This window comes from Melospiza georgiana, chromosome 13 (genome assembly GCF_028018845.1).
Source record: "Melospiza georgiana isolate bMelGeo1 chromosome 13, bMelGeo1.pri, whole genome shotgun sequence".
Taxonomy (NCBI): domain Eukaryota; kingdom Metazoa; phylum Chordata; class Aves; order Passeriformes; family Passerellidae; genus Melospiza; species Melospiza georgiana.
The window spans coordinates 4,537,131-4,558,972 of NC_080442.1; the positions used below are offsets into that span (position 1 = coordinate 4,537,131).

The 21,842-nt window shown below is 43.7% G+C and overlaps 1 protein-coding gene across 6 annotated transcripts in view; it reads left to right on the plus strand.

Annotated features, from left to right (window-relative positions):
* The window catches only part of PEAK1 (pseudopodium enriched atypical kinase 1), a 112,036-nt gene that overhangs the window by 32,422 nt on the left and 57,772 nt on the right, over positions 1–21,842 (plus strand). For all 6 annotated transcript variants that reach the window (XM_058033100.1, XM_058033094.1, XM_058033098.1 and 3 more), the window contains exon 2: positions 16,132–16,301. The gene's annotated coding sequence lies outside the window, so the exon portion shown is untranslated. The remainder of the gene's footprint in view (positions 1–16,131; positions 16,302–21,842) is intronic.

Consider the following 21,842-nt stretch of genomic DNA (forward strand, 5'->3'; position numbering starts at 1 on the left):
ATTTGAGGACTCAGAAGGGCTTCCAGGCAGCTGGCTGTGCCCATCCCCTTCCTGGGGGACTGCAGCAGTCCCTGGAAATTGGGAAACCCTTCCCTTTGCAGGCTGCTGGTGTGTAACAGCCTCGATGGGCATCCCCTGCTCCTGGAGCATCTGCCAGGGTGGTGCTCAGCTCTGCTGGCACTCAGCCAGCACTCTGGCATCTCTCAGAATGTTCTTGCAAACACCAAAGCATATTGTCTCCAAAAATACAAAATACTCAATTCTGCACCCATCCCTGTCTTCCAAAGCTGCTTTTTATTGTAAATTAAGGCATTTTCTTGAACTCTGGTGTTTAACCAAGCTGATATTTCTTTGCATGGATTTCTGGAATGATACTGTTCAGTGATGGCAGTATTGACAAAAGAGATATTTCTTTCTGTACATTTGGGAGGATAATGTGGCCAAACTTGGAATTACAAAGCCTAGAAATATTTTTGAGCATTGAGTAGTAAATAATTCATTTGGGCAACTTTGTATGGCCCTGTTCTGAAGACTGATATCAAATAGTATATTTGCATTGGCAGAGTGGTGTTTAAATTTTCTATGGAACTTAGAATTTGTGTGACTTGTGGGATGATTAAAAGATGTCCTCTCAAGATTTAACCATTTAAATGCTGCTATTCTGAATCTGCTCCCTGCTCTGCCGAATCCCTTCCTTATCCTTAGTTTAACATCACTCTTCCCCTGTCTTAATGTTTCTGTAGCTCATCTCAGGTGAGGAACAGGAAGCTAATTAAATGGGATTGTGTCTGTGGTGGCCCTGCAGCCCAGTAAAACTTGACTTCTGTTTTTTCCTGGTCATTCCTTTCCTCTCTGTGCTGTCTCCTGTGCTGTGCCAGCACATGTTGGTGAACCCAGCCAGGGAAATGATTCAGCTGGGGAAGGAGAATCCTGCCAAAAAGACCAACTGCCAGCATAAACCCATGTGGTCTTGGGTGGCTGGGCTGGCATGGGAACAAACAGCTGGGGGAGAAAAGGTAGGAGTTGTGGAAGTTGGTTCTCCTGCTGATAAAGTTATATGGAGCCACAGCCTAAAAGTGAAGGTTTTGCCTAAAAATAAGTGATCCTTAAATGGGACATACGGAACAAAAGAGACAACAACCACCACCAGGATCTCTTTTTTCAGATCTCTGTGCTGATTTAGCTCAGGTCAGGTCCTTACTAAGATGAATTAAATCAAAGCATACTCAGATGAGTGATGCTGATGAGGCTCAGGCACAGTGTTTGATTGCTGGAGTTCCATGCAATGAGGTTTGTCTGGTGCAGCTTTTGTGGGCCAGGCTTGCAGGTTGCAGCCTCTTTGAGGAGCACTGCAGGTGTTGGTCACTGGTGCCCTTTGTGCAGCCCCTGCAGACCAGGACCAGCCCCTGCCCCACAGCAGCAGCTCCTGTGTCCATGTGCACATTGCTCCACTGCCTCAGCTTTGGGTCTGTTAGGCCAAATGAGGAAGATGAGGATTCCTCGTGGATCAGGCATTCCACCTGGTTTTCCCTTTGTTTTTCTCTAGGCTAGAGCCAGGCTGGCAGCTCTGCAGTTGGTGTGTGTGTACCACTGTGTGCCCTGTACAGTGATCAGTCAGAGCCAACAGTGGGGACAGCACGCTCAGAGTCTCTAAGGACACAATCCAGGGCAGCCCCTGCTGCTGGGGCAGCTCTGAGCGCTCTGCCCTTGCCCTTCCTCCCCAGCCGTGGTGGTGCTGCCCCCTCCGGTCTCTGCAGGAGCTCAGCACAGAGCTTGGCAAGGGCACAGAGCTCCCGCTGTGAGGAGTGGGTGGGCATGGAAGAGGAAGCCGAGTGGCTTGGCTGACAGCACAGGCAGGGAAAGGGCTGAATCCTGCCTTTCATCTGTCAGGACAGCCTGTGTGACTTCACTCAGTGCCACAGGTGGTGCAGATAAGGAGCATTGCCTGTGGCACCAGGGCTGTTTGTCACACCTTCACTGCTCTGTGTGTGTCAGCTCTCAGCTCAGTGAAACCCAAGCCAAGCTGCAGCACTGCCACGAGCTTGTGCATAGCTCAGAATCCAAAAAAGAGAAATTACTTTCCCTTTAGCTTGCAAACCCACAGCTAAGGGCACTTTGCTACAAGCAGGAGAACCCTGATGCATGCACTGGGTGGTTTTGCTGTTTGGTTTTTGTGGTTAATTGTGAGCTTGTAGTTTAAGTGTAACTTCTGAAACTCACAAATAGGCGTTTGCAATGAGCACTGAAGCACAGCCACCTGATGCTTTGGTTAGGTGGCTTTGTCCCAGTGCTCCAAAGGTGTTTTCTTAGGGAAACATGTTGTGATAGCATTGGCCATCATGCTGCTCTCACCTGCCTGTCTTCCATCACACATACAAGAAAAAATAAGCTATGTTAACCTTCATTATTTTCAAGCCCCATCACAGCCAACAGTTTTCCATTGTCTTCTATTCTGTTGGCTTCCTACAAGAGGTTCTCAAGCTGCAGCCTGCAGAAATACATCTCTCTACAGCTTCTTATTGAACAGCTGCTTTTTGGCTGCAGAGTCTGAGTGTGTGTGGCAGCCTGTGAGAAGCAGCCTGTCTGCACAGGACCCTGTTAGATCACTTCAAATGCAGGCTTTAGGAAGCAATCCCATCCAGGTCATGCTCCCTCTCAGCCCTCTGGCATGGAGGTAAGTGCTGGCAAGTGTGAGGCTTTCATTCACAGTGCTGTCTGGTAGAGGAAAAAGCTTCAGTTCAAAATGCATATCCAGAATTTTAACTCTTAAGTATCTCCTTCCTCAAAGATCAGGGAATAATCACTTTACTTCCCTTATATAAGGAAAATCACCTCAAAATTTCTTAAATTATAAAGGGAAAGAGGATTTACCTTAGTATACATTTCTAAATATTTTTACTTGTTATATAGCTATTTTCACACTAGTACATGCTTTTCTGTCCATAGTAAATTTGTGTAATGCTCCAAATTCTGTGTGGAAAGAGGTCTGAGCCTAAAAAGGAATAAAGGCAATGACTCTCTGAGCCACACTTGGGCTCCCAGGATGCTAATGCCTGTGTCAGAGGAGATAAAGTGAAGGGAGACTGCATGAAACCCATCAGAGCTGTTAAACTGTAGCAGAGCAAAGCTGCTGGTGTTTTAAATAATGGTTAAAATAAATTCCTGTCGGTTAGTGCTGGACTATTTGAAATTCCCCTAGGTTTAAATAAAAAGGGAGAAGGAATTTTAACCAGCTCATTTGATAGAAAAATGACCTGCAGATGGGGTTTGAGAGAATAATAGGCAGCAGATTACAGTGGGGAAATCATGGCAGAGCATCAGACTTTGATGGGTTTATGCAGAATGGGCAGTGGGGAGCTGGCAAGAATTCCCACTGCAAACCAGCACAGCACTCATTTTATTTCCATTGCCTGTAGCTCTTCATAGCAGCATCAAGTTTATGAAGTCATATATGCTGAAAAGTTTTAAAATATCAGAAGTGTTACGTGATTTGCAGATATCAGTGGGTTTTCTCCTGTTTCTATGCCTATTTTCAAGGACAGTCTTATGTGGAAAACATGTTTCTTCCAATCTTGACCTGCTATGATCAAGGGCAAATACCCCTTCCCTAGTTCCCAATGTCCTGAAATGTATTTAGTAAATACTGAATTTTATCAACACTTAAGATTATGTGCAGAAAATATAAACCTAGTTGTTTTTTTTCTTCAAACCATCATAACTCTGCCAAATTAGAAGGATTTTACAAAGAAGGCAAAAATCTTACACCTGCCAAAATTCAATTCTAAAGTGAATTTCTAAGTGGGAAAGCTCTCAAGTACATACACAGAGTAGCACTTGAATATCTTTTTTTCCTTTCCTCTGTCTTACTCTTGGGAAAAATCTAAAATATACTTGGTGTAACTTAACAACAAAAAATTGAGATTGCTCTCAATTTTTTTTTTGTAGTGGCAGACTACAAAAATTTAAATATTCTCATGAATGACACCTGCTGGGATTTTTTGTTAAATAATGGAAGCCAACATTTTTAAGGCAATTCACAGCATTTACAAGAACATTTGTGATCTGAAAAAATATACTGTAAAATTCCTGTGTGGGTTTCTGCAGCCCAGGGATGCAATAGCATGGAATGTTTTGCGTGGAATTTTTCCTTTTGTTTTTTTTGTTTTTTTGTGGGTTTTTTTGTTTTGTTTTTGTTTTGTTTTAATAATATAGTTTTGGGTATTTGAGATGCTTACCAGAGATTAGAAGTGGGATGTTCCTCAAAAATGTTAATAGGATATTTTTTGTGGCACCAAATGAACAATTTCCATGTCTGGGCTGCCCAAAGCTTCGGAGCAGATCCAGAGAGGAGCAGGGCCTGCCATGGGTGTGGTTTGCAGCAGTTTTTAATCCAAGATGTTTTCCCTAAGGGGGACTCTACTTGCCGTGACCTTACCTGCCCTCAGCTGGGCTTCTCTGAGGGCTCCTTTAGTAAAGAAATGCTGCCAGGAGCTGTGTCCTGCTGTGCCCACCTACAGCCAGTGTGATAAGGTGAGAAAAGCAACTTTACCTGGAACAGCAGCTCCAAAGGGCTTCAGTGGGACCTGAGGGGAGCCTGACCTGGGTGCTGGATCACAGTGCTGCTCCAGACTTTCAGGAATATTTTGTATACTTTTTGTAATTTTTGTACTTTTGGAAGTGAGTGATAAAGATCCCAGTTGGCTTTTAATACTGGAAAAGTTGAGTTCCATTGTTCCAATGTTGTATTGCTCCTACAACATTAAAAGTGTACAATGACCAGTAATTCATTTTCAGCCTCCTTTTTACCAGCACTCTCTGTCCAGTTCTTTGCAGTCTGTTTCACTGCCTTTATTTCTATTCTTTCAGTATATTCATGCAATTAGAATACAGAGGCTCATTAGTGTCTGCCTCTAGCACTGGTGCCCCTTTTGAGATGAGCTGGGAAGTTACAAACTGAGGTGAAATGCTCATTTGAAGGGGAAACAGAGCACACTGAAATTATTTCAGCTCTGTAAAGCATGAAGGCATAGAAAAATAAGCTGATTTCTATTACAAATCTTGCAGTTTATTCCCTATTTCATATCTTTTAATAATGCTTGAACGATTCTGCTTGCAAACATGTAGAATCACAGTGAAACTTTTTATTTCCTGTGTTTTTTCCCTAAATAAGTTTTCTCTCCCTTCAAACACGCCTCTTTGTTCTCACTGCTCTAGAATTCTTTCATCCTCTTCTCAAAAGCTTCTGAATATGACACACAGCCTCACTTGAAAAGAATGCAGCAGAGGAATGCAGGGTGGGGAGCTGGAGGTATGGAGCAGCATCCACTCAGCACAAAAACACACAACAGGACACTTCCACTGCAAGGCAGGCTGAGGGGGCCTGGGAAAGAAATCACAGATCATTATGGATGGCATGGGAAAAATAACTAGAGGTAATAAAGGAACCAAGTTTCTTATCTGCTTTCTTTTTTGTTTTCTGACAAGAACCTGGCAGCTCAAAACAAACGCACAAAACCGAGAAGCTGTGGAATGTCCTTCCACAGGATGTTGTGGATATGGGACTGTAAATGGGTTCAAAAGGTAATTGGATGAATTTCTGAAGGAAAATTCCATGCAAAAATATGAAGTACAGAGACCCCAGTTCTGTCACAGAAGTCTCTGAGCTGCTGGTGGAGGTGGCAGTGAGTTTGGGGAAGGTGGTGCTGTTGGCTGCTGGCATCCTGTATCCACTTTTGTCCTTTCTGGGGCTCTACTTGGGATATTTGTGATTCTTCTGATCTTCTTCTCAACATTTTTGATATTTGGCAGCTTTGCTGAATCTGCAGCTTGTTACCTCTGTTGTTTCAAATGTCAGCTGCTGAATTTTGTCCTCCCTTCTAGTCCATAATTTATCCTGCACAGATGGAGCATTCCTGCTTCTCCATTCCTCTGTCCTTCAATTTGTGTTTAGGAGTAAAATGCTTGAAAAAGTAACTTGCTGCTTCAACCTTTCCAATTTGGAATTTTATTCTGAGCTAACATATAAAATCATTTTCTAGAGGAGCATTTAAAAGATTCCTCTGTAGCTCTGGTAACTGTTTTATTGCAGTATAACACTCACTGAGGTCACCTCACCCTGGGCAGTTTCTTTAGCACACTGAACCATGTTCCTTTGGCCCTGTGGTCTGCACCAACCTGGCAAATTATTTCTGTTCACCAGCAGTTCTTCCTTGTGATCCAGGATCCCCCCTTACTGCTGATACCTGTTCCTCCTTTCTGTGTATTCCCAGTGAACTGTGTCAGCTGTGGATGTTCTCAAGTGTCGCCATTTGCATTACTCTTCTGATAGTCCTTTACTACCCTCTTTGGATTTTTGCCTCATTTTTCTTTAACTGCAGGATTCAACAACCACTTTTCTGTGCCAAGTGAGTTTAGAATTAAAGCTTCTCAGAGTCTCCCTTTCCATAACAATACTTACCAATGCAAGTGCATAACTCTTCTATTGATCTTGATACTAAATTTCAGTGTATTTTTTTATTCCTTTTTAGCAAATGCTGTTGGAGAAGTGAGGCTGCAGAAGCTCTCCTGTGTGTAATGACAAGCCAGAACGGGAGCAATACTTGCGGTGTATTGTCCTCTGTCCTTGCCTGTTTCCGATTGCTCAGCACCAATTGTTTCCAGCTGCAGCTGTTTTATACAGCTGCCAAAACCACTAATGCCCAACCTGTCTCTACCAAGAGAGAGTTTAAAGAAATAATCTTGCTTTTTTGTTTTTCAGTGTTTGAAAGTTGGCAGTGCTTTGGGTGATGATGTGGTTTGCCTGGTGCATTCAGTCCTAGGCTGTGGTGCAGTGGGTGAGCAGGGCAGTGTGGGTGCAGCTCTGTATGCAGCTCAGGCAAGAGCATTTCACATAACTGGGCAAAAAATCTGGAGCCACTGCACACTTGCTGCATTTTGTGCTATTTAAATGCATACTCTGTATCTTAATACTTCAGAAATATTAAGTGCTACTTGAAGTTCCCTGTTACAACTGTAGTTGTTTTCCATCAGTATTTTTAAACTGCAGTCAGAACAAGGGAAAATGCCTTAAGTACTTGAGGGAGAGAAATAGCCCAGGAAGGACTGACAGAGCCTTTCCCATGCCCTCAGGCCTGTGCAGGGAGCACTGCTGTCACCCCAGTGCTGTTTGCCTTAAGGAGGCTTTGCAGCAAGTAGAGCTGGTTCTGTTCAATTTGCCAGTGTTCACTCAGGTTTTATATTCAGTGAACTGTATCTTCTGACCTGTCTTCAAACTCTTCTTGTTCTGCTGCTTGACTCTACAGTTCTGGCCCTTTCCCTGAGCTGCTGTTCGATTTCTGATGTTCTCTCTCACCTTCACCACTTGTTGCCTTTTTTTGCCTTCTGGCTCTTTCAACCAATTGAGTTCACTTTTTGATGTATTTTCTTCCTTTAGATTTACATAGTATATGAGTGCCTTTCTCATTGCAAGGTCAAATGGTACTTCACTGAGAAGTCAAAATGTGTGGATTGGCTCTTGTCACAAGCTTAATTTAACCATCATTTATGTTCCTGGAAGTATTCCATTTTTGATCCATTTCATTTATCTTAATACCTGCTTTTAAGCAAAACTTTGACAAATGATAGCAATATGGGGAAGATATTTTAGCATAGTCTTTTGAAAATCATTTTCCTAATATTTGAATTCTAGTCCAGACCAGACTTAAAATAATAGCGTTACAAAATGTCAAACCTGGTAAAGCTATTAAAAAAAGAACAGGAACTTTGACTAATGGCCCATGTATATGGCTTAACATTTAAGTAAAGATTGCATTTCTGACTTGAGCAATGAGAAGAATTCAGCTAAAGCATTTCTCTCCAGCTTCCTGCTGCACTCAGTGTTCTTAGTCTGCCTGTAGCTGTGGGAAGAGCTCGGTGCCACACATCTCTGGAATGTTCCAGCTCTGTGTGAGCTGCTGCTCCTGCTCTGCCTGGGGCCACCAGCCCTCTGTGCTGGGCACGCTGGCTCTGGGCTCCAGAGGGGCTTTGTGCTCAAGCTGAGCTGGGCTCTGGGCTCCAGAGGGGCTTTGTGCTCAAGCTGAGCTGGGCTCCAGAGAGGGTTTGTGCTCAAGCTGAGCTGGCTCTGGGCTCCAGAGGGGCTTTGTGCTCAAGCTGAGCTGGGCTCTGGGCTCCAGAGGGGCTTTGTGCTCAAGCTGAGCTGGGCTCTGGGCTCCAGAGGGGGTTTGTGCTCAAGCTGAGCTGGGCTCTGGGCTCCAGAGGGGGTTTGTGCTCAAGCTGAGCTGGGCTCTGGGCTCCAGAGGGGGTTTGTGCTCAAGCTGAGCTGGGCTCCAGAGGGGGTTTGTGCTCAAGCTGAGCTGGCTCTGGGCTCCAGAGGGGGTTTGTGCTCAAGCTGAGCTGGGCTCTGGGCTCCAGAGGGGGTTTGTGCTCAAGCTGAGCTGGGCTCCAGAGGGGGTTTGTGCTCAAGCTGAGCTGGCTCTGGGCTCCAGAGGGGGTTTGTGCTCAAGCTGAGCTGGGCTCCAGAGGGGCTTTGTGCTCCAGCTGAGCTGGGCTCTGGGCTCCAGAGGGGGTTTGTGCTCAAGCTGAGCTGCCCCCCTGGCCTGAGCACTTGTGTTTTGGGAGGGCTGGTGTTGGACAGGGCAGGATTGTTCTGACAGAGCCATGGAGGGCACTGCTCCTAACTGAGAGTACAGAACTGGGCATCAAGAGATGGATCCTCTGCCTTAGCCCAGCAAAGGAGGAGCTGTGGCTGCATTCCCAGGACAGAGGTGCTGCCCATGGTTCCAGGGCTGCAGAGGCTGCACTCACCAATCCCCTGCCCTTTGGCAGCTGCTGTGCCAGGAAAGGGAGGTGCCATTGGCTTTGTCCTGGGGCTCCTGTGGCAGCTGTGCAGAGTTCTGCAGTGCCTCTGATGCTGGGCACTCTGGATTTGCCCTTGTCCATGGCATGATGCTCTCAGCAGGATTTGCCCTTGTCCGTGGCATGAAGCTTTCAGCAGGATTTGCCCAGATTTGCCCTTGTCCATGGCATGAAGCTTTCAGCAGGATTTGCCCAGATTTGCCCTTGTCCATGGCATGAAGTTTTCAGCAGGATTTTCCCTTGTCCATGGCATGAAGTTTTCAGCAGGATTTTCCCTTGTCCATGGCATGAAGCTTTCAGCAGGCCCACAGCAGCCTCTGCTTTCAGAACTTCATTCTGTAGGAGCAGACTACACAAGGAGAATGCCCTGCACACATTCAATCTGCCACTTTCTCCTCTAACCCAATTCAATAAAATTTTCTGATAACCTCTGTGGTACATCCAGGAGTGGTTTTTCCTGTGGGAGGGAATATTTGAGGCTGGCAGCCACAGTTTTAATGTTAGATTTGTTTGGATGTGGGCCTGCACTTGGAGCAGAAAATCCACTGCCATTTCACAGCTTTATTTGCTGAATGGAGACCAGGGAATCGACATCACCTATTCAAGAGCAAGAAAAATGGCATTAACAGCAGGGTGTAATTTTTTTTTATAGTCCCAAGCCTTCCTTTGTTTGCAATTTTAGCCTAATATATTCATGATACCTTGAAACAGGGGTATGTATTGAGATGGGGGTTGGAAATTGCTTTTGTGGTTGTTTCTGGCTTATATAAATGTATATATTCTCTAAAGATCAAAAGTGGCTGGAAAAGAGGATTTGGAAGAGATTATTCATCAAAATGTTTTTTTTTTTTTTAATACATTTGTGGGGGGGGTGGGAAGAGAAATTTCAAGCTTGGTGTCTCAGACTTTGCTTTTGTTCAGCTTTCTTGGACAAAGAGTATCTCGTTTTAACCAAAACTTCTAATAAGCCACTGGAGTGAATATATGCTAACAAAAGTAATGTTAAGTGTTTCAATAAAAGTCTCTCCTGCTAGTTGATCACAGAAGCACAGACTCTGTGGTTATTCCATTAATTCCCCTGAGAGATTCCAGGATACTTTTTCAAGAGCAGATCTACTTTTTTTATACTATTCATTGAAATATATGGATTTTGTTAAATATTTTCAGGTCTGTGTTTTTATTTTTTCATTTGCATATAAAATTTATAAAGTTAGATTATGATAATGCTGTTTCTAGTGTTTCTGAAAATACTTTTAAAGTCTGCCTTGCATGATGTGTCAACTCAAATTATTACATTTGCATCTTTTTTTCTAGAGCCTGTGCAATTAAAAGCACTTAAATTGTGTTTTATGATAAAGTTCAAGGGAGAAGATAAGCCAGTTTGTTCATGGCAATTTTGAAATCCTGCTTAATACTTTTATTTAAACCCAAAAATGTTCTGTTAGGATTGAAAGGAAAGTGTGGGAATAAAATGGCAAATCCCAGTGTAGAAGCTGTAGAAATCTTGTCAGTGCTTGAGAACCTTTAAATGGTCTTGTTTAGTTAAACAAGGAATCAGGAATTTGCTTAGGGAAGACGTGGGCTGGGGGTTGTATAAAGCAGAATCAGAGAGGTCAGGGGAGGTGACAGCAGGGCTGGGATGTGATGGAGAGTTCAAGGATTGAGCTTCTGGTGGAAACGTGGAGAAAGTTATTTCCAGCATTGCTGGGACTCTGGGAGACTTGAAATAGTTCAGTTCATGTCACAGATTCCTCAAATTTACACATGTACAGGCAAGGTTTGGTGGCAGGTGAATATTGTCTGTAGTTCTGTTACCTTTTAAACAGCAACAACAGAAGAAAAAAGAAAATCTTTTGTGTTCATACTTGAAGTGAATTTGCTTTATCAAGAATGTTTTATGAGAAGATTTGGAGGAATCTGGAAGAGAATTCCCAGTTAATCCCCAAGTGAAGGTTGTGCCATTCTTCTGCAGAAACAATTTGGAGTAGAAAAATACCCAAATAGAACAATGCCCAAAGCAATGAAAGGCCCAGGATTTGTGCCATTTCTCAGCTGTGCCCTGCCCTGTGCTGCAGCAGGAGCTGTCCCATCAGCTTGTCCCAGCTTGGTGGCAGCAGGGATATCTGTCCCCAGAAGGGAACAAGGATCCTTAGCAGGGTAACAGTGAGAGATGGAAGCTTAAGCAGCACCATGCACCAGCTAATGGAAGGGATTGAAAAGCATGTTGTATTCAAAAACTTGTAACACTTGTATCATGTTTAAAGAAAATGATTCAAACCCTACAACTTCACCAACATTCCTCCTTCCCTTTGCACTCCCCTCACTGATCTTTTGCCAGGAGCTGCTGTAAGGAAATACTTCTCTGCATTTCTCTTGTTCTGTCAGTAATAATGGTGAGCCTGAAACCCTTTCTGCAGTGGCAACTTCAGTAAATTGTGGCTTTTGGCAGATAGAGTTGGTAAAATTTTTTTTTGATCCCCAAAACCCTCATTTATCTTCCCATTAAAAAAAAAAACCCATATATATAGATATATGTATATATTCCAGCTTCCATTCTTCCCCTTCAATCTGTAAAAAACAGCATCTGATGTGGTTTCTGTGTTGATTTTCATGATGATTTTTAGCCTGTCAAAGACCTTCTGTCTCAACAACTTTGAAACAAAGATTTTTTGAATAGATGAGAAAGTGCAGCTGTCAGATGAACCGACACAAGGAACTGGAAGGGGAGGATCTTGCAGATGGTTCTAATAAAACTGGGCAAACAGCAAATGGGGGCGGGGGGAGAGTGGGCTGAAATGCAAATTGCAATCCCAGTGCAAGTTTTGGGGTTAGTTTGTGAAGGAAAGTTGCATAAACAGCCATTTGAGGCTTTGGCACTGGGGGCAGTGTATTGTTGCTCAGTCTTTCCTGTTGCCACAGTGCTGCCAGCTTCTCCTTGTCCCTGTGTCCGTGCTGCTACCTGAGCTGGGGTGGCTGTGCCAAGAGCCCTCCCCTGGAAAGCCCCATTCAGCTATTCACAGGGCTTTCAGCAACATGAAATACCAATAACAGGCTAGGTTTTCAGGAGCTGCTGAGAGAGGAAATTGTGCTTGCTGGAGCACAGAGCAGTAAAAATGGAGCAGAGGCTTGTGTTGCTTCATTGTTCCTGCCTGCTATCCCAGAGCCAAAACTGCATTTTGGCCAAGCCTTGATAAACCCTGTGTTTGGAGTTTGTACTGCGTGATTCATTCATAAGGATGGAGGGTGACTAGTTGTCATTTCTGTCTTTTCTGCTAATTTTCTTCTCTTATTCAATGGTATTGGGTCTGTAATATTAGGCCAACAATTAATGAATAAAATTATAGTAGGAGAGATGCAGATGAGGGCCTGGATAGCCTCTGGTGGTCTCAAATTCAATCACTACTTCTTGTCATGATAATTTGGGGTTCTTTGGTGGTTCTTCAGGCTAGAAAATCTTACTGACACCTCATTTCCAAAGCCAAAACAACTAAGTCTTTATTTTTTTTTTTCTTTCTCGTGCTAATCTTTCCCTTCTTGAATGAAAGCAAGAATGTTTGAGAGCACACAGGCTTTCAGCTCACACAGCAGCCCTTGGGGATGTGTCTTCATCTTGCTGTGTCAAAAGCTTTTCAAATCAGTAGTTCGGGAGCAGCAAATCCTTCCAAGGCATGACTAACAGATACTTGTTTTATTTAAGAGTCCTTAAGCATGAGCAAGTCATTAAGTACTTCCTTTCTCCCCATGAATCAGTTCTATTTTAAACAGTCATCATGTATTTAATATTTTTTTAAAGTATCAGAAGTTCTGACTTTCAAACTTTTCTGGAGTCTCTCGTGTACCTCTGTGAATTTGTATTAAAAACAAATCTGTCAGGAGCTGTACTGATGCATTCCCTTTCTCCTCCAAGAGTGGAAATGTTGTGTGTGCAGCATTTCTTTGCCCAAAGGGACAATTTGGAAGTGAAGAAATTATTGCTGTGAAAGCAGAGCTCATCTCTCCTGGTCAATGGCTGTGTAATGCCACCCCCTGAGTGGCCTCAGGAGCTCAGCAGCAGCGCCCAGCAATGTCCCCCTGGGGGCTGGGAGTTCCTGGGGGCAGAGTTTGCTGTGCCAGGGGGTCCCTGCAGCCTCCTGGGCAAAGCTGCCCTGCTCAGGGTGTGCGTGGGACTCCGCTGAGGGGATCCCATGGTTTAATGGAATGCTTTGCTCGTGGATATTGACCCTGTGATGTTGTCATGCTTCTCTGATTCAGTCCATTTGGAAAGAATCTGTTTCCCCTCTCTTGACTGTATCATGCAAAAAGGATAACAAACATAAATATTTATAGTTGGGTATTTTTGCAGGGGTTTGTGTCCAAGATACAACATGCTGAGACATTAAACAGCACAAGTGTTGCCAGAATCCTACCAGCCTGGCAGATCTGACAGCCAGCTGAAGGCCAGGGTAAGCTTTTATGATAAAATCAGGCCATGTACTGAATGCTAAAGCATCACCAGTTGTTCACAGCTCAGGAAGAATTCACTTGCAATCATCGTGAATAGGAAAAACCTTTCCAAATGAAGCTTTGTTTCCTTGTGGGTTGTGACAGTGCTCACAAGGATCTGACTCCGTGTTTCTGAAGGCTTGGTTTATTATTTTATGATATATTATATTATATTAAAACTATACTAAAAGAATAGAAGAAAGGATTTCATCGGAAGGCCAGCTAAGAATAGAAAAAGAGAGAATGGTTGTGGCTTGTGGCTCAGAGAGAGAGTCTGAGCTAGCTGACTGTGATTGGCCATTTATTACAAACAACCCCATGAGACCAATCACAGATGCACCTGTTGCATTCCACAGCAGCAGATAATCAATGTTTACATTTTATTCCTGAGGCCTCTCAGCTTCTCAGGAGAAAAAATCCTAAGGAAAGGATTTTTCATAAAAGATGTCTGTGACTGGGTTTACTTCTATTTTTGCCTCCTTACACAGTCAGCAATCATAATTCATATGGAGGGGTTTGAAACAGCCTTCCTGTTCCTGATCTTGTGAGAAGGTGCCCCTTTACCCCTGGCTGTCACTCAGCCTGACTGGCCAGGAGCTGCTCCAGCCCTGGCACCCTCTTGGGATGGGTGCAGGGATTCTCTGTGAGAGGTGTGCAGGAGTGGTTTGTGAGGTGTTTGCAGGAATGGACTGTGAGATGTTTGCAGGAACAGTCTGTGATTCATTTGTTGAACATTCCTGCCCTTTGCCTGCAAGGACAGCAGAGGGGACCGAGGCACATGGCAGCTCTTCACAGGGGGCTCCTCCTGCCCCAGCCCCCAGGGAAAGCCAAGGGAGATGCAGAGGGACTCATCTGCAGCATCATTCACCCATGGAATTGCCTCTTTGGAGCAGCTGCTAAAAAGGATTGCACATCATCTTTATTGATTAACTTCAAATGTTTTAAATGAATCTGTAGTACTGGGCACTGGAACAGAAGTGAATATAGAGTGGCTTGAGTCGTTTCTTTTTGAGTGGTAGGTTGTGTTTTTCAAGTCCCTGTGCTGCTTGTGAGTACAATGACAACTGTATCTGTGATCTCTGTGCCACCTGTTGCCTTAGCTACCATTCAGTGTGCACTGTGCTGCTGTTGGAGATAAAATGTTTTCTGTAGCACCTGTAAAACACCTCAGTGATCCTCACAGGAACACCAGATTTATATCCAGCTGTGGCAGTGAGTCTCTGCTATCTCCAGCTGTGCAGCTCCACAGGTGAAGGCAAATGGCAAGGACAGCCCTTTGTACTGCTGGGCAAAGCCTGCAGAATTTTAGGACAGAAGTACAAACACCTGCATGCAACTAAAATTTAAAAATGCATGTAACTGTTGATACTTTATTATATAGCTACAGCTCTGGCAGTGTTTCCTGGCTTGGAGCTCCCTATAGAGATGTGCCCAGAGGTGCCCACAGCTTGGGAACAGGTTCTGCAGGCTGGTGGGCACTAAAGGAGGACAAATCCATCTCCCTCCTTCCCCAGCCAGCTCCTTGAACTGCAGCATCCTGCCTGAATCCACAAAGTTCCCAGTCTCTTGTTCTTCTTGCCAACAAAAAAACATTTTGGAAGGGGTTAAAATTTTGCACAATTTTTGCACGACATTTCCTTACCCTGAGACTTTAAATAGTCTTTCATTGTAGCCATTCCATGCCACAAAGTGTTGGCTGATTTCTCTTTTCTTCAGGGCTCTTTATTTCAAAGAACTTGATAATATGCAAAGAAAAAGTTTGCTGCTGTGTGAGGATCTCAGAACTACGAAGGATTGTGGTGTTCCCTTAACATTCCTTCTGGAGGCTTTGCAGGGCTCAGTTCTCATTCCTGTTCTTCTCCTGCATCCTATTTCTGGCTAATCCCATCTGCAAAAGTAAATTGGTTGGTAACACTGGAGTTAGGAGAAGATTCAATCTTCTCCATCCACAGGAAATTTTCTCCTCATCTCTAATATCTCTATTTAGACAATGAGCCACAAGTTGAAGTCTGATTTAGGGGTGATTCCCTTACCTGCCTTCAATTCCAGGATGTTCACCCTTCTAAGTCCATTGTCAAGCACATAATGTGTGTTTTCTCTTTGGATAATTCTTATTCATCTCACTTGTTGCTGCTCATCTGCAGGGCTATTTCAGATTCTTCCTTTCAAATGTCCTAAAAAGTCCTTTTGTGGTGATAATCGTTGTCAAGGATTTCTGGGTGTGCTGCTCAGTCTGTGCCCTCACCAGGCTGGGTTTGCTTTGCACACAAGTTTAAGTGCTTTGCTCCTTGTTATTTGTGGCTTCCCTTACACAGATTATTTGTGTTTGCTTTTTTTCTGCCAACTTTGTCACCCACAAATGTGTTCACACTTGGAGTCACAAGAAGCAGAATACCAGAGGAGGGGAACAAACCAACCCCACAAACAAAACCCCAGGAGAACTGGACAGAGCTCTTTCCTTGAATAACTCCAAAGAGCTCTGCTCCTTTTCCCAGGAAAAGTCCTTCATTCTTCCAGTGGGTTCTAGAGGCTGTTCCTCAGCCTGTGCCTGCAATCTGCCTTCCTTGCAGAGCTGCAGCAGTGTGCTCCTGGGGAGTGGGAAACAAATGGGAACGTTAAGGACAAAAGTCTGGGGTGCCAGCTCCGCAGCCAGAATTCTGAAAAGAATTCAAATGTGTTTTTTGTAAAAAAAATGCTCTCACAGCATTTAAGAGATCAGGAGGTCACTCAAGGAAAATGTACAATAAATCAGATTTGAAATTTGTTTGAATTAATCTTCTTGTCTGTCTTTCACAGAAAATGTTGCTGCCCTGACCAGCAGTAATGAAGAGAAGGGCGTGAAGCGAATTTGTCTGGACAAGTGGGAAGTTTGAAATTTTCAGCAGGATTTATTAGCAGTGGCTGCAGGAGGTTTTGCCAAGCCAACCATTGACATGAGAATGGATTCAGTGCCTCAGACTTAAGTGGTAACTCATTTTCCTGCCATTTTCTGATTTCCAATACAGTACAGCAGGATAACGTATATTATAGATGATACTGTTTTACTACTGCCAGAGTTTAAATAGAGAATCTTACAAGAACCAAACGTGATTTTGTCAGCTTCATTCATTAGCAAAAAGTTGAAATTTTAGTATCTGGTACTTTATTCAGTAGTTGAAATTTCTTCCTGTGGTTTCATCCCATGTCTTTATCTTTGAAAAACAAAAAGAGTTTTATCCATTACTGGCTGTCTTCCTACCTAATGCCCAGCAAAATGCAGTTTGGAACAGGGGTAGAAGTAGCTCTGTCCCTGTTTTTTTGTTATATTTTAAGTACTTTGTGTGACTCCTGAAACCTGTGGAAAGGTACATTAATTTGGCACACTAGGAAGTTTGCTTTTTTTTCTGCTGACATTCAGTATTTCCTCAAAAATCTTTTTCCATTTTCTTCTTTTCTTTACTCTTCTTATTTACTTATCTTTTCCTCTGCCATTCATAGCTGGGTATTAAACATCTGAATACTCCTATGCCTGTTCTCCTGAGGTCAGTTTACTAGTCAGGAATACAAAACTGTGCTAGTTTTTGAAGTTTAATTGGGAGCAGAAAGAGCCCCCAGCTCTGTTTTGCTGTCCCATTTTGGTCTCTGTGCCTTTGTAACAATGTAGAACTGGCCACTAAAAACAGAAGCTTTTAAAAGGGTAAGGGGAATTACCATATCTTTAATACCACACCAAGATGATGTTTCCATGTCTTTTGAGGCAAGAGAGTGAAAGGAGGTGTTTGTGCTCTCCTCAAAGCCTCACTAAACCCCAGCTCAGTAGGATCTGCCTTAGTTTGAAAACTGTGATGTAACTGCATATGTCAAAAATGACATCTCACCACATTCCTTTCATTTGTCATGAACAAAACAAAGGAAATCTGTTATGTGCTGTGGTTTTGTTTGAAATGCTTATCTCTTATTCTACCCTCTTTTATTTCGAGGGAGAGTGAACAGATCTGACAGTAGTTCTATGTGACTGATGGTAGAAAAATTAGACCAGCATTTCTGAACCTCACAAATATAGCTGTTCTTATTTACCAGTCCAGGTGAGGTGTTCACTCCACCCCTGTATCACAGTCTGTGTTAGAACTTCAGTGGGAGAACAGCCAGTGCCCCAGGAGGATTCTGTGAGGTCATGGGTGGGATTTCAGGAAATGGTCAGCATTAATGTAGCAATTCTTTCTGAAATCCCCACTGCTCCTGTGGCTGCTGTGAGAGCTCAGTCAGAGCAGCACTTAGGAGCCTCCCAACCAAGAGCTCAGAGCCCAGCCAGTGCACCAGGTGCTCAGGAGGCTGCCAGGTTCCTCCCTCACTGAGTTCCCCTCTTTAGGAGCTGTCTGGTTTGTTGCCAGAGTTGTTTCTATACTGTGTCAGTGTCTTCTGCTGCATTGGCAGGAAGGGAGGGCTTGCAGATTCCATCTGTCTGCAGTGGTGACAAATAAAGCTCAAAAAGAACTTAAAAGAAAAATGTTTTTCTTCTTTCAAGTTTTCAGATTTACTGTGCTCTCCTTAGTGCCTTTTCTCTGTTGTTCCCTGTAGCCCTGCAGTCCTTTCTCTTTGAAGGTGTGCACAGATCCTCAGATCTGATTCACTCACGTGTCTAATAAGAACAAGACAAAGACAGTTCCAGCTCTCATGTCTGTTTTGGAAAAGTTTTGGAGCTGGGATGTTTGGTTTCTGTAGGTCACTTTAGAGCCACAAATATGAGCAGCACAAGTTACAAAGCAGTCCTAGTCACAAACTCTTGCCCATTCTTACAAAGGAAAATGCACCACCTTGGCTTGTTGGATGCAGGCAGTCAGGAGGGGACACAAACAGGTTCTAACCACCATCATTAGAGGAAACATTCCTAGGAAGCTGAAAGGTGATGTTTTTTCTGCTCCCTTGTACATCCCTGCCTGGCAGAGCAACTTCTTTGTGCATTCAGCCTTTGACAAAACAGCACTAACTGTAAATCTGCTGGGGACGAGGACTTCAGCTGAGCAAATAGGTTCCCATAATTGTTTCTGCACTCAAATTACTATTATTTAGCTGATAAAAGTGACAATCAGAGGCCCAGAAACAGGGAGAACAATGCTATGGGTAGATTCCTCTGCTGGCACAGGAAGATGTTCCTCAGCTGAACACCAAGGGGTTTTTGCAGTTGAGGTAAGAGCTGGGTGGGATGAGCCTGGAAAGAGCCAGGGATTGCTGCTCTGGGCAGACAGATCTCCTTCCTGCACCTCCTTCCTGCAGGAGATGCTCTGGAGTGGCCTAGGTGGGAACTGATGGAGTGCACAAATTCTTTCTGTCTCTGAGAGCAGCTGGAGGATGTTGCCTGGGAGGTGCTCTTGGCTCAGGGATTTTACATGGGAGGGTTTTCTCTCAGCTTGAGAACACATTTTTTCCGCTTGACTCACTGACTGAAATCTGAATGAGTGATAAAATTTCTAAAAGTAATGTTGAATTGGTTGGAAAAATAAAAACTGCATTTATCATCAGGAAGGAAGGACAAAGTAAGGGGAAAGATTCAATGAAGAGGAAGTCACCACCTTCCCAGGAACAATGGGAGGCTGTGGGCAGCTCACACACCTCAGCCTGCCTGGCTCTGCAGCCACACTGAGGATTCTTCTGAGGCCCTGTCAGGCTCCTGTCCCACACACAGGACCCACACACACTCTGTGGGATGCTTTCATTGAGGAGGCTGCACCAGGAACGTGCTTGCAGAGCTTCCCTCACTGTACAGAGCTCGAGCCCCTGTGTGCATGAAAGAAGGCTGCCCACTGACTCCTGCAGGAGCCATTCCTTTCCAGGAACAACACCAGCCTTTGTTGCTTCTCTTTGCCTTGGCACAAAGAACAAGGAAGGAGCAGAAAATGCTGGCACTGAAGAGGAGCCATGTGAGCTGCAGATAAAGTGAGGTATCTGCAGGGACAGGCAGGGGCTACTGGCTTAGATGGATTTTTAGGATAATAATAAACATAATAACATTCTTTTAATGATCTTACATTTCTATAGTGCATTTCCTGTGTGCATTCCTGAACAGTTTTCCAGCCTCCAAGTGCTGTATCATTTCTGTGTGCTTGCAGTTTGGAGGAGCTCTGGGCACAGAGCTGGGTGTGCTCCCCTGCAGAACAGGCCAGCTGCTTCCCTCTCAGGGCAAAACAGGGAACACACAGGGGAACATGTGAACTGCAGTTATACATGCACAAAAGAAAGATGCAAAATTGAGGATATTGACCTCAAAAGAAGCTGAAGATACTGAAGGCAGGATCCGTTTGAGTTGGGGGTTAAGGAAAAATTACTTTTTTTTCTTCCAGAGACCAGGCTTGTTCATTTGTCAAGTTCAACCAGGCTTTTCCAGCTGAGGTTTTAATGTCTGAAGGCTGATTCCCAATGGAAACATTGACAGACTAAGCAACAATAACTTAATAATATTTTTTCCATGTCCCTATATGCACTTCTTTCCAGAGGGCAGTTCAGATTTTTCACGCTTGCAGGAATCTCTGTTTTCACTTGGACTTATCTCTGAAATGTGCCCATCACAGGTGTGTTAAAAATTCTGTCCTTGTCAGTTTAGCTGATAGAAGGCAGCTGAGGCTGTGTTTGCTTGGATTCATGCTGGTGTGATCGCTGGAATTTTCAAACAAACAGGGCAAAATGGAAAAATTATCTTGTAATTGTGTGGGACTCCTGGTCTTCATTTTGGCCATGCCCCTGTAAGTTCCATCCAAGCAGATCTGCTGCTGGGGGTCTTGTAGCTCCTTTTGAGATGGGATGGCAGAGGAGGGAATTTTCAGTGGCTGGGAGGTGAGAGGCTTTGCTTATGGTGGGGTCTCCTCCTTTCATTTGCTCCATATCTGTAACAAATTCACTTTCTCTGAATTTCCATCATGTGAAACTTGTGTCTTTTACTCTGTCATTTCTTTTATCAGCTGCTCAGTTGGTGATAATTGCATTGTGTTTTTCATACTGGGTCCTTTCATTTTTCTCTAGTCTGTTATTATGTGATGTGGCCTTGGCAAGAAACACATTGCCATTCTTCCAAACAAAAAAAAAATCCCAAACCAAAAAAAGAAACCTGCATACAGTTCAGACCCTGCTAATTAAGAAAAGTATGAACTTCTAGGTGAAAAAGGTAATTATCACATTTGAACCTGCTGCAGGCAATAATAATTTCCATGGACTGCAGATAGTGCCACTGTGCCAGGGTTCTGGGCAGTGCTGGTACTACAGCACCCACCTCATCCAGGGAGCTGCTGCAGCAGCACTTTTTATGCCCCCTTTAACACAAAACAATTGGAGTTTTGGAGGCTCCTCAGATTCCAAAGGTTTTTTCACTTTATCCAGAATGCAGCTTTTCCTCTCAAACATGCATTTCCCTGGAGCTGGACTAGATGACCTCCAGCCACCCCCTCACCCCTAATGATCCTGTGATTCCTTAACCCTCCCCAGGATAAGTCTGAAAATGCTCTCAGAACCAGCTGCTGATGATGCACAGTCTTTGTTCCTTTGCTCTTCCAAAGAGGAGTTCTTTCAGCCCAATCATCTCTATCTTAAATATGAACATTAGCATATCTATATTTTAAGCAGAAATACTTCACAGGCAAATAGGCAGGGCTTTAAAGAGACTTCAAAATATTTCCAAAAATACCTACCTTGCTTTCTTCTTCAGCCTTGTCTTATGTATCATTCTCTATATGAGTTAACCTACTTTTTTTGCTAAGCTTTTATTTTTGTTCTGTTGCTGTCCTTTTCTGGTGATATAAATTCTGTGTATTCTCTTGGGGAGAACTGCAGGTTACACTTTAACTTGCACTGTGGTGGCAGTGCTTTGTGATTTACATTACAGTGGCATTCCAAAGATATTTCACAAAATTCAGACTTTTCCTGCTGAAGGAGCATGGTAGGCCATGTGCAAACATAACTGGGATTGTTTATTTTCCCATTAGTAGATAAGAAGGTGTGAGGATAAATAAAATACAAAATGAAAAGAATCCCTATTCCGGATTCTTTGGATTCCTGCCTCCCCACCCAGATGTTTGGAGAGCAGTGCAGGCTGCTGAAGGTGCATGCTGGTTATCTGCTGCACAGCCCTACCCAAGCTCTAACAATTCCTGAATAGTTCTGTTCCTCTTTTACTGTGGCTTTGCTGTTCTTATGAACATCTTTTCCAGGTTAAAATACTTCAGATTTTTCACAGTGATTTCTTGAATTAGTAACTAGGAATAAAAGTACCACTTGATAAGCAGGAGTGACACCTTGTTTTCTCCTATCAGTGCAGCTGTAAACCAGTCAGAGGGACTGAACCTGTCCAAAAATCCCTGTTTGCAGGGAAAGCACTGCTGAAAGTGGAACTGAGACAGACAACTTTCTCTTGTTGGGACTGACTTCCTCTTTCAGTTTTTTGCTGAGAGCACAGTTCAGGTACCTCACAATCTAAACATGTATTGTTCCATGCAGGAGGAGAAGTGCATCAGCAATTCTGACTTACAGACATTTCAGACTTC